General features: G+C 37.3%; 1 protein-coding gene and 1 pseudogene across 2 annotated transcripts in view; one reads left to right on the top strand and one right to left on the bottom strand.

Annotated features, from left to right (window-relative positions):
- The window catches only part of XIRP2 (xin actin binding repeat containing 2), a 297,042-nt gene that overhangs the window by 242,850 nt on the left and 37,759 nt on the right, over window positions 1-16,433 (bottom strand). The window lies entirely within an intron of this gene.
- On the top strand, window positions 6,506-7,080 carry LOC103085929 (signal peptidase complex catalytic subunit SEC11C pseudogene; annotated as a pseudogene).

The following is a 16,433-nucleotide window of genomic DNA, read 5'->3' as shown; positions in this document are numbered from 1 at the left end:
TCTGGCTTGTAGAGTTTCTGCTGAGAAATCAGCTGTTAACCTTATGGGAGTTTCCTTGTATGTTATTTGTCATTTTTCCCTTGCTGCTTTCAGTAATTTTTCTTTTTCTTTAATTTTTGCCAATTTGATTACTATGTGTCTCAGCGTGTTTCTCTTTGTGTTTATCCTGTTTGGGACTCACTGCACTTCCTTGACTTGGGTGGCTATTTCCTTTCCCATGTTAGGGAATTTTTTGACTCTAATCTCTGCAAATATTTTCTCTGGCCCTTTCTCTCTCTCTTCTCCTTCTACGACCCCTATAATGTGAACGTTGTTGCGTTTAATGTTGTCCCAGAGGTCTCTTAGGCTGTCTTCATTCATTTTCATTTTTTTTTCTTTATTCTGTTCCGCAGCAGTGAATTCCACCATTTTGTCTTCCAGGTCACTTATCCGTTCTTCTGCTTCAGTTATTTTGCTATTGATTCCTTCTATTGTAGTTTCCATTTCAGTTATTGTATTCTTCATCTCTGTTTGTTTGTTCTTTAATTCTTCTAGGGCTTTGTTAAACATTTCTTGCATCTTCTCGATCTTTGCCTCCATTCTTTTTCTGAGGTCTTGGATCATCTTCACTATCATTATTCTGAATTCTTTTTTCTGGAAGGTTGCCTATCTCCACTTCATTTAGTTGTTTTTCTGGGAATTTATTTTTTTCCTTCATGTGGTACATAACCCTCTGGCTTTTCATCTTGTCTATCTTTCTGTGAATGTGGTTTTTGTTCCACAGGCTGCAGCATTGTAGTTCTTCTTGCTTCTACTGTCTTCCCTCTGGTGGTTGTGGCTATCTAAGAGGCTTGGGCAAGTTTCCTGATGGGAGGGAGTGGTGGTGGTAGAGCTGACTGTTGCTCTGGTGGGCAGATCTCACTAAAACTTTAATCCACTTGACTGCTCATGGGTGGGGCTGGGTGCCCTCCCTGTTCATTGTTTTGCCCAACACTGGAGCCTACCTGGCTCTTTGGTGGGGCTAATGGCAGACTCTGGGAGGGCTCAAAGCAAGGCGTACTTCCCAGAACTTCTGCTGCCAGTGTCGTTGTCTCCATGGTGAGCCACAGCCATGCCCCGCCTCTGTAGGAGACCCTCTAACACTAGTAGGTAGGTCTGGTTCAGTATCCCCTGGGGTCACTGCTCCTTCCCGAGTCCTGACGCACACACTACTTTGTGTGTGCCATCCAAGAGAGGAGTCACTGTTTCCCCCAGTCCTGTTGAAGTCCTGCAATCTAATCCCACGAGCCTTCAAAGTGTGATTCTCTAGGAATTCCTCCTCCCGTTGTTGGACCCCCAGATTGGGAAGCCTGACGTGGGTCTCAGAACCCTCACTCCAGTGGGTGGACTTCTGTGGTATAAGTGTTCTCCAGTCTGTGAGTCACCCACCTAGCAGTTATGAGATTTGATTTTATTGTGATTGCACCCCTCCTACCATCTGACTGTGGCTTCTCCTTTGTCTTTGGATGTTGGGTATCTTTTTTGGTGAGTTCCAGTGTCCTCCTGTTGATGATTGTCCAGCAGCTAGCTGTGATTCTGGTGTTCTCGCAAGAGGGAGTGAGAGCACATCCTTCTACTCCACCATCTTGGTTCAGGGCCCGAGCCCATAGTGTCTTGATTACTGTAGCTTTGTAGTATAGTCTAAAGTCTGGGAGCCTGATTCCTCCAGCTCCATTTTTCTTTCTCAAGATTGCTTTGGCTATTTGGGGTCTTTTGTGTTTCCATACAAATTGTGAAATTCTTTGTTCTAGTTATGTGAAAAATGCCATTGGTAGTTTGATGGGATTGCATTGAATCTGTAGATTGCTTTGGGTACTATAGTCATTTTCACAGTGCTGATTCTTCCAATCCAAGAACATGGTGTATCTCTCCATCTGTTTGTATCATCTTTAATTTCTTTCAACAGTGTCTTATAGTTTCTGCATACAGGTCTTTTGTCTCCCTAGGTAGGTTTATTCCTAGGCACTTTAATCTTTTTATTGCAATGGTAAATGGGAGTGTCTCCTTAAGTTCTCTTCCTGATTTTTCATCATTAGCATATAGGAATTCAAGAGATTCCTGTGCATTAATTTTGTATCCTGCTACTTTACCAAATTCATTGATTAGCTCTAGTAGTTTTCTGGTAGCATCTTTAGGATTCTCTATGTATAGTATTGTGTCATCTGCAAAGAGTGACAGTTTTACTTTTTCTTTTCTGATTTGGATTCCTTTTATTTCTTTTTATTTTCTGACTGGTGTGGCTAAAACTTTCAAAACTATGTTGACTAATAGTGGTGAGAGTGGGCAACGTTGTCTTTTTCCTGATCTTAGCGGAAACGGTTTCAGTTTTTCACCGTTGAGAATGATGTTGGCCGTGTGTTTGTCATATATGGCCTTTATTATGTTGAGGTAAGTTCGCTCTATGCCTACTTTCTGGAGGGTTTTTATCATAAATGGGTGTTGAAATTTGTCAAAAGCTTTTTCTGCATTTATTGAGATGATCATATGATTTTCCTCCTTTTCTCCTTCAATTTGTTAGTATGTTTTATCACATTGATTGATTTGGTATATTAAAGAATTCTTGCATTCCTGGGATAAACTCCACTTGATCATGGGTATGATCCTTCTAATGTGTTGTTGGATTCTGTTTGCTAGTGTTTTGCTGAGTATTTTTGCATCTATGTTCATCAGTGATATTGGCCTGTAGTTTTCTTTCTTTGTGACATCTTTGTCTGATTTTGGTATCAGGGTGATGGTGGCCTCATAGGATGAGTTTGGGAGTGTTCCTCCCTCTGCTGTATTTTGGAAGAGTTTGAGAAGGATAGGTGTTAGCTCTTCTCTAAATGTTTGGTAGAATTCACCTGTGAAGCCATCTGGTCCTGGGCTTTTGTTTGTTGGAAGATTTTTCATCACAGTCTCAATTTCAGTGCTTGTGATTGGTCTTTTTATATTTTCTATTTCCTCCTGGTTCAGTCTTGGAAGTTTGTGATTTGCTAAGAATGTGTCCATTTCTTCCAGGTTGTCCATTTTGTTGGCATAGAGTTGCTCGTAGTAATCTCTCATGATCCTTTGCATTTCTACAGTGTCAGTTGTTACCTCTCCTTTTTCATTTCTAATTCTATTGATTTGAGTCTTCTCCCTTTTTTTCTTGATGAGTCTGGCTTGTGGTTTACCAATTCGGTTTATCTTCTCAAAGAACCAGTTTTAGTTTTATTGATCTTTGCTATTGTTTTCTTTGTTTCTATTTCATTTAGTTTTGCTCTGATCTTTATGATTCCTTTTCTTCTACTAACTTTGGGTTTTGTGTGTTCTCCTTTCTCTAGGATTCTTGGTGGCAGTGGCCACAACGTTAGAGGTTCAAGCCCGTCTCTGGGATCCGAGCTGATAGCCGCGGCTTGCACTCGTCTCTGGAGCTTGCTTAGGCGGTGCTCTGCCTTTTGCGGGCACACTGGGAAAGAATCCCCTTGCCTTGCACACCCCAAAACAAAGGTCTCTTGCCTATCCTGCAGGTCCAGACTTTTTCCTGGACTCCCTCCCAGCTAGCTGTGGCACACTAGCCCCCTTCAGGCTGTGTTCACGCAGCCAACCACAGTCCTCTCCCTGGGATCTGAACTCTGAAGCCTTGGCCTCAGCTCTTAGCCCTCAGCCACCCCCAGCAGGTGATCAGACAAGCCTCGCAGTCTGGTGAGTGCTGGTCGGCACCTATCCTCTGTGCAAGAATCCCTCCACTTTTCCCTCTGCACCCTTGTTGCTGCGCTCTCCTCCATGGCTCTGGAGCTTCCCCGCCTCCAACCCCTGTCTTCACCAGTGAAGGGGTTTCCTAGTGTGTGGAAACTTTTCTTCCTTCACAGCTCCCTCCCTGAGGTTTGGGTCCCATCCTTATTCTTTTGTCTCTGTTTTTTCTTTTTTCTTTTGCCCTACCCAGGTACGTGGGGAGTTTCTTGCCTTTTGGGAAGTCTGAGGTCTTCTGCCAGCATTCAGTAGGTGTTCTGTAGGAGTTGTTCCACATGTAGATGTATTTTTGGTCTATTTGTGGGAAGGAAGGTGATCTCCATGTCTTACTCCTCTGCCATTTTGGAGGTCCCTCCCCCAAGATTCTGTTTTTAAGCATATGAATACACTTTATACCAAGGAAGTGTAACTACTGTGTAGTCTATATTTTAGGAAGTGCTTGAATGAATGAGTTCATGTTACAGAATTGTCTTCCAAAGTGCTCCCTAAAGGATTGGCTTCAAACCACTGTGTATCAAGTGCTGTTTTAGATTTTGATGAAAGCAACTGTTTTCTTCCTATTGAAAATATAAATGCTGCCCATGTACCCTGGTCTAAGAACCCCTATTTTAAAGGAACTGTGAAAAATGAGACAATCATGGCTAAAAGTCAGAAATGCTTTAGATGTCACCTATTTTATAGTTAAAATTAATATGATATTGGCATTTGACATTTTACTTTAAAGTATATCCATTTCTTTATTATATATCTACTTATTGTAGATTTTTTTCAAAAAAAATTATGAAAGGTTTGCAATGGACCAATGAAAACTTTGTCCAGCAAACCCTTCAGTGTTATCAGATTCTATGGGGACGCTGTGCATTTCATTGTTTTTGAACTATTTCACAACTCTGTAAGTTTTAGGTAAGTGATAGCAATGAAGACAATATTTTTCCATAGAGATCCAAGTTGTACTCGTGGAATCTGCTTATTGTCTCTTGAATATTGACAACTTTTACATCTATTTGTAAATTAATTTAAGCACTTTTTAATCCATCATTAGATGGTATTTTGAATTCTTCTTTGATCAGTAACATCTTACTGATTCCCCCTTTAATTAATGAGTTGCACAAAATATGTGGCACATATTCCTTATATACGCATAAGAATCACAGTTTTACTCTTTTTAGAAAATCGGCCTTTACCTGTCAATCGATCTATCTCCATAAATATTCATGAGTTTGTGTATTTACAAAAATCTCCCCAAATTGTTGGGCAAAGTTCTGTTCTATGAAGATGGGCCACATATACCATGCCACTTCACACATCACTGCTGCATATGTGGTTGTATTCATAACTCCACTGAGAAGGAGAAATCTATGTTAAACAGGAACTATCCAGGCTACATGTAAAAACTCTGCAACAGTCAGAGTAATACAATAAAGCATCACAATAAAAGAAAAAGGAGATTCTCCTTGTGCAGGTGAAGTATGAAAAGGGACAAGGGATATTTGTAAAGATAAAATGAGCTAAAGCATATAAAGCACTTAGAACTATGCCTAGCATATACTGAATGATATGTGTTAATTATTGTTTTTGATCAGAGTTACATGAACGAATATACTGTTTTTCTTAAGGTAGTTTGAATTAGGCTCCTGTAACAGGCAATTAATATAGCTATGATTATTAAAGTCAACTCTTGGTTTCTCTTCTCATACGACATGGACATTAACTCCCACTATCTCTCCCGGAAGCTATCTGTTTCTGAGAAGGAATGCAATGTAGCGATTATCCCAGATTTCACAATAGCTATGGTGCTGGCAGCTCTTATCAGTGGCCCAGGCATGAAATAGTCTTTTTTAACATTCCCAGATAACCTCATATTGACTTCTCCCATGTAACTTATAAATAGGAGGTAAAATTATTTGTTTTGGAGATCTGACCAAATATACAAAAAATCGTAATTGGTCTTTATTTTTTAAAGGAAATATGAATGAACTAATGACAGTTTTAAAACACATATATACTTTAAATAAAAAAAATCATTAATAGTACACATTAATTTGAACTAAAAGAGAAAATAAAAACACATCAAAACCAATAAACTGGAAGATACCAGTAAAGAAAGATTACGGATTAAAATGTGGTTTAAAAAAATCAGTAAGTTTCATGCCAACTTTAATTGTACCAATTATTCATTTTTTGGTTGGAAAAAAATTCAGAGGGTCAAAGAGAGAAGGCTGCCATCATACATATTTCACTTCTCATTATTTGCCATTTTACCCAATTATATGCATTAGGACATTTTGGGTGTGTGGATTCCTGCTTAGGAGTATTTCTGAACTAGAAATCATTGAACTGGACATGAAATCAAACCCACTATGGAACAAGAGTCTGTACTCTGGAGGAAAATCATCTTGATAGAAAAGTCCAGGCTAAAGATCACATCAATGACCCAGCTTATCTCTTCTAGTAGCAGCTGGAGAATAGGTGAAAAAGAAGAGACTCAAATTAAAGACTTTACAAATTCTAATTTAGGTTGCAAACACACAAATACAGGACATTCACCATTCTGATTGGCCTAATGAGGCCCAGTCATATGCCTACCACTAGCCGGTCACTGTGATATGGGACAACCATGCTCATTTTTGGCCAGACTGAATCACATGCCCCACTTCAGAAGGTATCCACCCTCATGTGAACTGAAATAGAAGGGTGTTGTTTGCTATAAGAAGTCAAGTGAGCTGTCTGTAACACCCGGAGCCCGCGGGCCGCCTCGGCCCCCAGAGACCCTGGCATGGTGCACATGGGCGCCGCGGGGTCGCATCTCCCCACATCCAGCTTGAACATCTTAGGGGACCCAAGGAAGATGAACAAGCGCCAGCTCTATTACCAGGTCTTAAACTTTGCCATGACTGTGTCATGATTGCTCATGATCTGGAATGGCCTGATCGTCCTCACTGGCAGCGAGAGTCCCATCATGGTGGTGCTGAGTGGCGGCATGGAGCCAGCCTTCCACAGGGGCAACCTTCTGTTCCTGACAAATTTCCGGGAAGACCCGGTTAGAGCTGGTGAAATCGTTTTTAAAGTAGAAGGACAAGACACTGCAACAGTTCACAGAGTAATCAAAGTTCATAAAAATGATAATGGAGACATCAAATTTCTGACTAAAGGAGGTAATAATGAAGTTGACAATAAAGGCTTGTACAAAGAAGGCCAGAACTGGCTGGAAAAGAAGGATGTGGTGGGGAGAGCCAGAGGGTTTTTACCATATGTTGGTATGCTCACCATTATAATGAACAACTCCCAAAATTCAAGTATGCTCTTTTGGCTGTAATGGGTGCATATGTGTTACTAAAACGTGAATCCTAAAATGAAAGGCAGTTCCTGGGACCAGACCAAAATAAAAACTGTTGAAAAGCTAATATATTTGAAATGTTCCACTTTCTGTATAAAAGGAAACAATGTGGAGACGTTTTTGCCTTGTTCGAATAAATGATTCATCAGTAAAAAAAAAAAAAGGTCAAGTGTACCTCACGACAAATAGTTACATAATGACCAAAACCTCCACAGGTCCACTATTACAAAGAATCAGTACTTTGTCTGATCCTATGAAGGCAGTAGTATTTCCAAATAGCTTTAAAGTGGAGACCAAAAGAATCCTCTGATCAGGCAAGGACAGAGTAAAGGGAGAGTAGAGTTACTTCATGACAGTCTCCAAAAATTGCTTCACCTTTGAATGGCTCAGCTAGCTTTTAAATTTTTACGTACTGAGTTACTATATTTAAAATTAAAAATGAATTATGTATCATATGAATAATCTTTCTTTTACTTTTTAAAAAATAAATTAGAAAAGTGATACAAACATATCTAAATTATGTTATCAGTCTTATGGTGAAGATCTGCAGTTGGTATGTTTTTGATATTTTTCTCCTGTGAACCTGAAGAGAAAATGTTTTTATTCTAAATAACAAAGGAAACAATGTTTCCTGTAGAAATATCTCAATTAAAAACATTTAATTATTCCATCTGATAGCCATTTATTTGTATATAATTATACTGAATTCAAATTTAATGAAACCATGTTTTAATTTTATTCATCTTTGTTAGATATTATTCCTGATGATTCATGTACATTTTGACGTTTTCATTACTAGCACAAGAGATGCCATTTGAGAATTTCAATTTAATTGGTAATAATTTGATGTTAACTATTTTTAACACTTATGTCAGCAATTTGGTTGATGCTGTGGAGCTTAATATTCAAAACAGTCCCTCTTCAAGGCATTTATTTTGCATTTTAAAAATACCTGATACTGAATATCTTTTCTAATACAAGTGAAATACAGAATTTTTCAATGAAAAGATCATATTTTGAAAGTAATGATTTTAACATTTCCTGTCTCCTCTTAGGAACTATTTATCAGTACCAGTTTATAAAATATGCATAATCACAATGCTCTTTAAATAATGCATAGAATTTGATGCTTGTGGCGAGATTGTACAATATTTTTATGGAAAGAGCATAATGAACAATATGGAACTTGGCAGCTTATTTGAGTTCGGCTCTATCACTTACTAGCTGTGTGTCCTTGGACTGACTATAGTGGCAAAGGACCTTTTGCTTATATATGAGATGGAAAGAATGATATTATTAGGCAATGCATTTATGTGACTTTTGAAGTTTTTCATAAATATAAAGTGAGACAGTATCTGTAAAAGCATGCTATATATTTTTAAGGGCTACACAAATTAAAGACAATATTGTTTCAGGGGTCTTTGCATGACCTCTAAAGCTATGTTTGTCCTAGGACTGAAAAATGCCCAAGAGGATTAGGGGTTTTTTAAAGCCTGAACTGAGTCAGGGGAGTTTCTTGTCAAAGAGAAGTAATATGAAGAGGGATTTGACTCTGCACGGCTATGGAGCCTTCTGGCAGCTTTGGAAGCTTTGCTAGGGCATGGGTGCTTGTGACAATTTTATAGCAGCACAGATACAGCAAGCTGAGGACCTACTGACTATTGAAGAGAACATATTTTTCTGGAGAATTTCTGTATTAACTGGGAGGAACTTGAAGGGTTAGAATTTTCACAGAGAAGACAGAAAGAGTCAGAGGAAGATGTTTTATTGCTGCTCCTTTATTATATCTTTGTCACCAGACTAGTGCCATGTAATTAGTAGTATCTTCTAGTAAAGATTGGTATCAAAGGTGAAAATATTTGGCAAGATTCTCTACTCAAAGTAAAATACATAATTGTCCTGGAATAACTTAAACTAGTATGTTTTTATGATTTCTTCTTTTTATAGAATACGTGTTCTATTGATCATTTCTTTTTCAAATAATTTCTATTTGGGAATATAAGAAAAACATGTAGAAAATTTTAAAAAGATAGATAAGCATAAAGAGTAATATAAAAATCACTAAAAATTCTAACATTCAAAGACTCATATATGAATATGGTTAGCACGTTCATACTATTCTTTCCAGTCCTTCACTCTTTCTAGCTAGCTGTAATTCTATCTGCTATTTATCTGATGACCTATTATTTTGCATAGTTGAAAATATATTTTACATGTGGTTTTAGATATTGCATTTTATAACATTATGTAATCACCATTCCCCACATAACAGACTCATTTACTATCTAGAATAGTTGCTATTACCACCTATTAGACATTTCTTAACATTTTGTAATGAATTCAAAAGACTTCATTAACACAATCATAGTTTCGGGGTCATTCATGCCCTCAATTATAATGGAACTCCTCTGCAAGTGTCTTAAGATAACATTTCATAATTTAGGGAAAATGTCTCTAAAGACACATTGTCACTCAAGGAGATGCTTATTTATTATCTCATATTTGACAAACGCTGACTTTTGAAGTATTCATACACAATTCATGCATTTTTAAGAGGAAAGTGGAAGAAGCTGTAGCCATAGGTAACAAAGCTATGTTATAAGGGACCAATGTTTATCCTTTATTTGTATGTTCTTTGTGTTCATTTTTTAGTGCTAGGTAACAAATTATCATAAAATTTTCAGCTTAAAGCAGCTCACATTTATTATCTCTCAGTTTCTGTAGGTCAGAAGTCTGGGCAGGGATTAACTGGGTTCCTGCTTCAAGGTCTCAGCTGGCTGCAATTAGGGTGTCAGCCAAGACTGCATTCTCATCAGAGGTTCAACTGGGGAAAAGATCTACTTCCAAGATGCTTAAGTTTGTTGGCAAAATTCATTCTTTTGGAGCTGAAGAACTGAGGGTTTTAGTTTTTTGCTGGAGGCCACCATCCTCTTTGAGACTGCCTGCAATTCCATGCTACATGGGCTTCTCCACTTACTTCATGGTGGCTTTCTTCTTCAAAGCAAGCAACAGAGAGAGACTCTAGCAGAACAAAGTCTTACACAATGTAACATAATCATGGGAGTGACATCTTTGACTTTTGCCACATTCTATTGATTACAAGCAAATCACAGGTCCTACGCTCACTCAGGGCTTGAACACCAGAAGACCGAGATTATTGGGGCCACCTTAAGATCTGTCTGTATACTTCTGTGATTTTCAAAATTCTATAATAAACATGTATTATGTTTGCAACATGAAAAATAGTAAAAGCAAAAACAAAGCAAAAACAAAACCCCACAAAAATATAAAGGGACTTGTATCTTTAAAACAACAATGGAATAATTAATAACATGATAATGAAATTTAAAAGTACTATTCACAAATAGCCTGAGAAATATCAAACACATAGGAATAAATCTAACTAATGATATGTTAGATACCCACACTGAAAAATACAAAATACTACTGAGAAAAATTTTAAAAGACCTAAATAGCTAGAGATGTTTTATGTTACAGAATTGGAAGATTCAACATTTATAGGTGTAAATTCCCCCTAAATTGACATATAGTTTTAATGTATATCAATTAAAATTCCAGAAGTGGGGTGTGTGTATGTGTGCACGTGTCTGTAAGTTAAAAGACTGATTCTATAAACTTAAATGCAAACATAATGGGATTAGTATAGCCAAGACAATCTTGAAGAGGAAGAACTAAATTGAGGAAGTTCACTAGATTCTAATATTTATTGTAAAGATAAAATAATGAAGACAGTGTGGTATTAGTGTGTGGATAGACAAATAGGCCAAAGGAATGAAACAGTAAGTCCAGAAATAGATCCATATGTGGAGGATAACTTGATTTTTATCAAATGTGCCACAACACTTCAGTATATGTCAAGGGGTGGGAGTGGTCATTTCAACAATGGTGCTGGAGCAAACAGATGCCCACATGGAAAAAAAAAAAGTCTTGACCTCCACCTTATACCATACACAAAAATTAATTCAAATTGAACCATGTATCTGAAAGTAATAAAGCCTCTAGAAGAAAACACTGGAACATTATAATATTGGGGTAGGTAAATATTTCTGGAACAGAACATTAAAGTAAGAATTTATAGATTAGACTTCATTAAAATAAAGCAATTCTGATAAGCAAAAGACATTATTAGGAATGCAAATACACAAGGCACAAACAGGGAGATGGGAGATGGAAATCTGACAAATGACTTATACCTAGTATATATATAAAAATGCTACAAATAAAAAAAGACAAAAACCAACTTAAAATGATGGGCAGCAGGCTTGAACTGACATTACACAAAATTAGGTCTCCGTATGGCTAATCAACATTGACAAGTTGGTCAACATCATTAGGCATCAGGAGACTGCAAATAAAATCATAATTGGAGCAGTACACATCCACTTGAATGGCTAACATTAAAAATTCTGAAAGACATAAATAATGGCAAGGATATTAATTAGAACTCTCATACATTGATAGTGGAAATGTAAATTAGTTCAATCACTTTGAAGAACTCTTTGGCTGAACCCATTAAAGCTAAACATAAGCAAGCAAATGTGCCAACATTTCTATTCCTCCAAGATCAATGTGCATAAGTCTATGAAAATTCATGTATAAAAATATTCCTAGCAGTTTAATTCAAAAACTTAATAAAATAGTCACAGAATGAAAACAGCTCAAATGTACACCAATAGGAGAATGGATAAACAACTTGCAGAATACTTATAAAACAGAATAGAACTTGGCAAGAAAAACATACACACCACTTTTACACACAATGACATGGACAAAGCTTAGAAAAGTTATGTTGAGGGAAAAAGGCCAAACACAAAAGAACACAAACTGCGTGATTCCATTCATATGAAGTTTAAGAACACAGACAACTAATCTATTATGATAGAAGTCATGATAGTTGTTAACTCTGGGGAGGGTGCCATTGACTACTAAGGAACATGAGGGAAGCTTTTGAGTTGAAATCTTGGTCTGAGTAAGGCTTAAATGGGTGAATGGAAATACACCCATGTAAATATCAACCAAGATGTACACTTGAAATCTGTACACTCTACTGTATGTGAATGAACCACTTCAAAGTAAGAGGCACACCAAGGGCAAAACTTTGTCCATTCATGTCGGTCTCCAGATATCATTGTATTACAATTACAAGTACCAGGGTCCTTTGTTTAGTCTTCACATTAGTATTTAATCTTATTTGACCTTCACCAGTCCTATTTCTTTTTTCAAAAATCTTCTTTTTCAATATTTTGCTAGTTTCTTAGCTTTTAGTTATCCTCACCGATTTTTTATTTTTTATTTTTTGCAGTACACGGGCCTCTCACTGTTGTGGCCTCTCCCCTTGCAGAGCACGGGCTCCGGAAGCCCAGGCTCAGCGGCCATGGCTCACGGGCCCAGCTGCTCCGCGGCATGTGGGATCTTCCCAGACCGGGGCACGAACCCGTGTCCCCTGCATCGGCAGGCGGACTCTCAACCACTGCGCCACCAGGGAAGCCCCTCACTGATTTTATAACATGATACTATGATTTGTTTTTCCCTTCCTGGTGAAGAAACATTGCATTATATTTTCATCCTGGCTGTGCCCTACTGCCCAAATCCTTCCTGCCTTCTGAAATTAGTGGTCATCTTGTCCACTTTTTCTACTCAACAGCTAAGAAATTTGAGGTCTAAAAGCTTACATAACCAATACAAACTAACACAACTAACTATCCTCAAAATGTGTACATAACACAGACAACTCATTTTGGCATATCTTTTTCCAACAGGAAGGTCCTGAGATAATACAACTCTGCCTATAAAATCTGGAATAGAAGAAAAAAGATCAGCAGTAGTATAAGAAAAGTAGAAGGGCTTCTTTTGCAATTTTAAGAGATCATCATTTTAGAGATATGAAGCCTGGAATTTAGAAATTAAAATGAATTACTAATATTATTGGTAAACTATATTAATGTAAGTAAAAAGTGTATTCAGATACTATTTTCCATGTTTCTAATTCAAATGGATCTATCCAAACAACAAAACAATACACATAAATTACCTTCATGCAATTTAAATTTTTTATCTCGAAACAATTTCCATATTGACATATATCAATCGCTAAACTACTCATTCAACAATTTATTGTGCACCTATTGTGTCTTCCATGAACTTACTGAAATATGTTGCTATAAATAGAAATCCAAGCTGTCTACAACTGACTTCCATTCTCAGTAGCAGATATAACAATATCAGCAATGACAATTTAAAAAAGACTTTTTTCGTGATCAATACCTCATTTCAGGAAGGGAATCTGGCCAGCTAATCAGCAGAGTCAAGACTGGTGGGAAGTGGTGTGTTCCATGTTATGGTCAGATTGCCCTTACTTCTGAAATATGCTCTATGGGAAACTAACAGGTGCCATTATGCATCAAGTTAAAAATAAATGGAGGTGCCTTATGTTAAACATAATCTATCTATAACCCATGTTGCTGATGTCCCATTCAAATCTGAAAAATTTCCGTCAGCAACACACAAAAAACTAGAATCTAGTATAATACCTCTGAAACTATGTTCTGAGGAACTTGGATATGAGGGAAAATCCATTATCAGTGGGTCTCAACCTTAGCTATCTGCAGTCATTATTTGGACATTGTTAAATTATAATAATTCTCTGTATCTCAACCACTAATTATTCTAATTTAATTTGGTCTTGGGTGAGAACCACACTTCTCTATTTTTATAATATTCCCATGTCAGCCTGAGAATCATTTTTTCATGTGAAAAGAATGAATTCAAAAGATATTTTAAATGACTTGACTCAGGAAGTCATCTGATGTAAGAAACCCAAAGTAAGAAGGTGAGAAGAAACAAAGAGATACATCTCCAAATATGTTCAAACCACCATTTCTTTCTGGGAATCAGCAAAAACAACATAAGAAATTAAGGAAGAGATATGCTGGTGAATTTTTATTTTAAAAATATCAAATATAGAGTAAAACAAGAAAAAACAAAAAGAGCACTGGTTTCAAGAAATAAATAGTCAGAAACACTTTTTAATAATGTTTTCATAATTCTATAATCACCATAATCTAATAATACTATAAAGACTCACTCACAATAATACTCCAGTAATACCACAATTTCCAATAATGGATATCTGTCAATCTAAAAAGAGAAGCAAGTACAGGCTAATTAAGGCCATTGACTAGAGCCTTTCAGAGGTACCCTGGAAAGTCAGATTTAAACTCCTGAGATGATCTTTGCTTTTCAGAATTCTTATCAGTATAACTGGAAGCAGGGTTTTTGAGGACAGCAGATAAATAGGGAAGGATCCCCAAAATGCTATATTTCTAAGGACCATAGCCCTCACTTAATAAGGAGATATGTTCAAGTGAAAACATGCCTTATCTGGCCTAACTATAGCTTATTATAGAGCAGTGGTTCTTAAATTTTAGCATGCACCAGAATCACCTGGAGGGTTTTTTAAGATGCAGATTGCTAACCCTAGCCAAGTTTCTGACTTAGTAGGTGGTTAGGGTCCCCCAGTTTGTATTTCTAACAAGTTCACATGTGATGCTGTAGCTGCTGGTTGGGGGATCACTCTGATATAGAGTATTTACAAAGGCTTTATGCTGATCTCTAGTATTTGAGAACTAGAGCAAATTTCTCCACTATCTGTTTATATTGAATTGTGGAAATTCTAGGGAACTTCCACTAGTCTAATTCTACAATTGTAAGGAACTTGTGTCAAGATAATAGTCTCCCAAGGGTGATTCCCCCTGCGGACCCTCAGCTTTATGCTGATCATCCAGAAGTGTTCTCATTCATGAATAGCCCTGCTGACCTGTACTCATATTTGGCTGGAAGATGAGAGGTGAGGAACGTTCACTAGCATTCTATTCCACCAGTTGTTTCTATTTCTTGTGTAAACAGAACATGTAAGTTAAACATTTGGGAGAGCAAAAATTTCAGAAGGTCATTTTAATTCTATGAAGGAAATGGAACCAAGGACACCCAGATTCTTAAATGATGGCAATGATCTTGGGTTAACTTTTCTCACAGTGATTTCCTCTTCTCTGGGAATGGCCTCTGGGAAAGAGGAATTGGTAGTCATGCTCTTATCGGACCCTCCCCCTAGCCACATCTGATTAGTGATGCACTGAATGTTCAATCAACGTCAAACCAGTAAATGTTTTCTAGATTTTTTAAGTGGAACTGTGAATCAGTCTTTCTATGATAGAAAATATTGTAAAATGTAAAACTGAGGTGCTGAGTGAAGGAGGTTGTGTTTCCCAGCATGATGATCATGATGAACAGGATAGATGCCATATTCCCCAGCATGTGGTGGAAGATGGTTCACACTGATAAAAAACTGAACTGACATTATTGGGAAGGAAAAATATCTGGATAGGGAGGGAGAGGAAATGAGAGAGAAGGAGATCTGGCAGAATTCAATGACCTATTTACAGTAGTTCATGATGTTCAATTGCATAATTTCCTGGACTATTAGCTGATGGTTTAAGCCTTCTCTGAGCACCCAATTTTCTTAGGTTTTTTGAGTTGGTTGCTATTACTTGCAATTTAATTCAAGAGGCTCTTCTTGTTATTAAGCTTAAGTCAAGAGGATACTGCTTGAAAAAAGACAGCTATTTAAGTTACAGCTCTTGGAGTCAGTGGGAAAAAGAAGAAAGGAAACAGAGGAAAATGGAGTAGTAGATGCACATTTCCTCCACCTAGGAAAAAGCCTATGGATGATTGTGAAATAAATGAGGGGAAATTCCAAGAGTACAGGGCCCTTTCCTGTTCCATAACAGTTACGGAAGATGTTTGTGTAGTGCATTGTGCACCAACTTGTTATGTGTGAAACAAGCTAAGGAGCAGAACAGCATGGCCAGGGGTAGAAGGGCTTTAGTTAGCCTTCCTGAACTTCTCTTAGAGAATTATGACTATTGCTTCCCTTGAGCATTATTTTAGCCAAAAGTATGGACTGCAAAATAACCAAGCAAAGACAACGGCATCAGAGACCAGTGGAGCACCTGAGGGCAATCAGGGACGATGGGGCTGTTTTCTAGAGAAAAGAGACCTCCAGTAAGGAATGCAGCCCTGCCAATACTTTGATTTTATCCCAATGAGAATCAGGTAGGATTTCTGACCTCTAGAGTTGTAAGATGATAAATTTGTATTGTTCAAGCCATTTAATTTGAGGTAATTTGTTATAGCAGCAATAGGAAACCAATATTGTTACTTAAATTGGAAATTGGACTGAAAAACCTAAAGTAGTTCTTATCTTACCCCTCAGCTGCCTTTTTTCCCCTGTTGTTTCTACTCTGATCATTTCTTTAATAATTAATTGTAATCTCCAGATTTAAAGTCT

The sequence above is a fragment of the Lipotes vexillifer genome, unplaced genomic scaffold (assembly GCF_000442215.2).
Source record: "Lipotes vexillifer unplaced genomic scaffold, Lipotes_vexillifer_v1.1 scaffold218, whole genome shotgun sequence".
NCBI classification, from domain to species: Eukaryota; Metazoa; Chordata; class Mammalia; order Artiodactyla; family Lipotidae; genus Lipotes; species Lipotes vexillifer.
The sequence above is the reverse complement of the archived record's forward strand: the minus strand, read 5'-3'. Positions and strand labels throughout refer to the sequence as shown.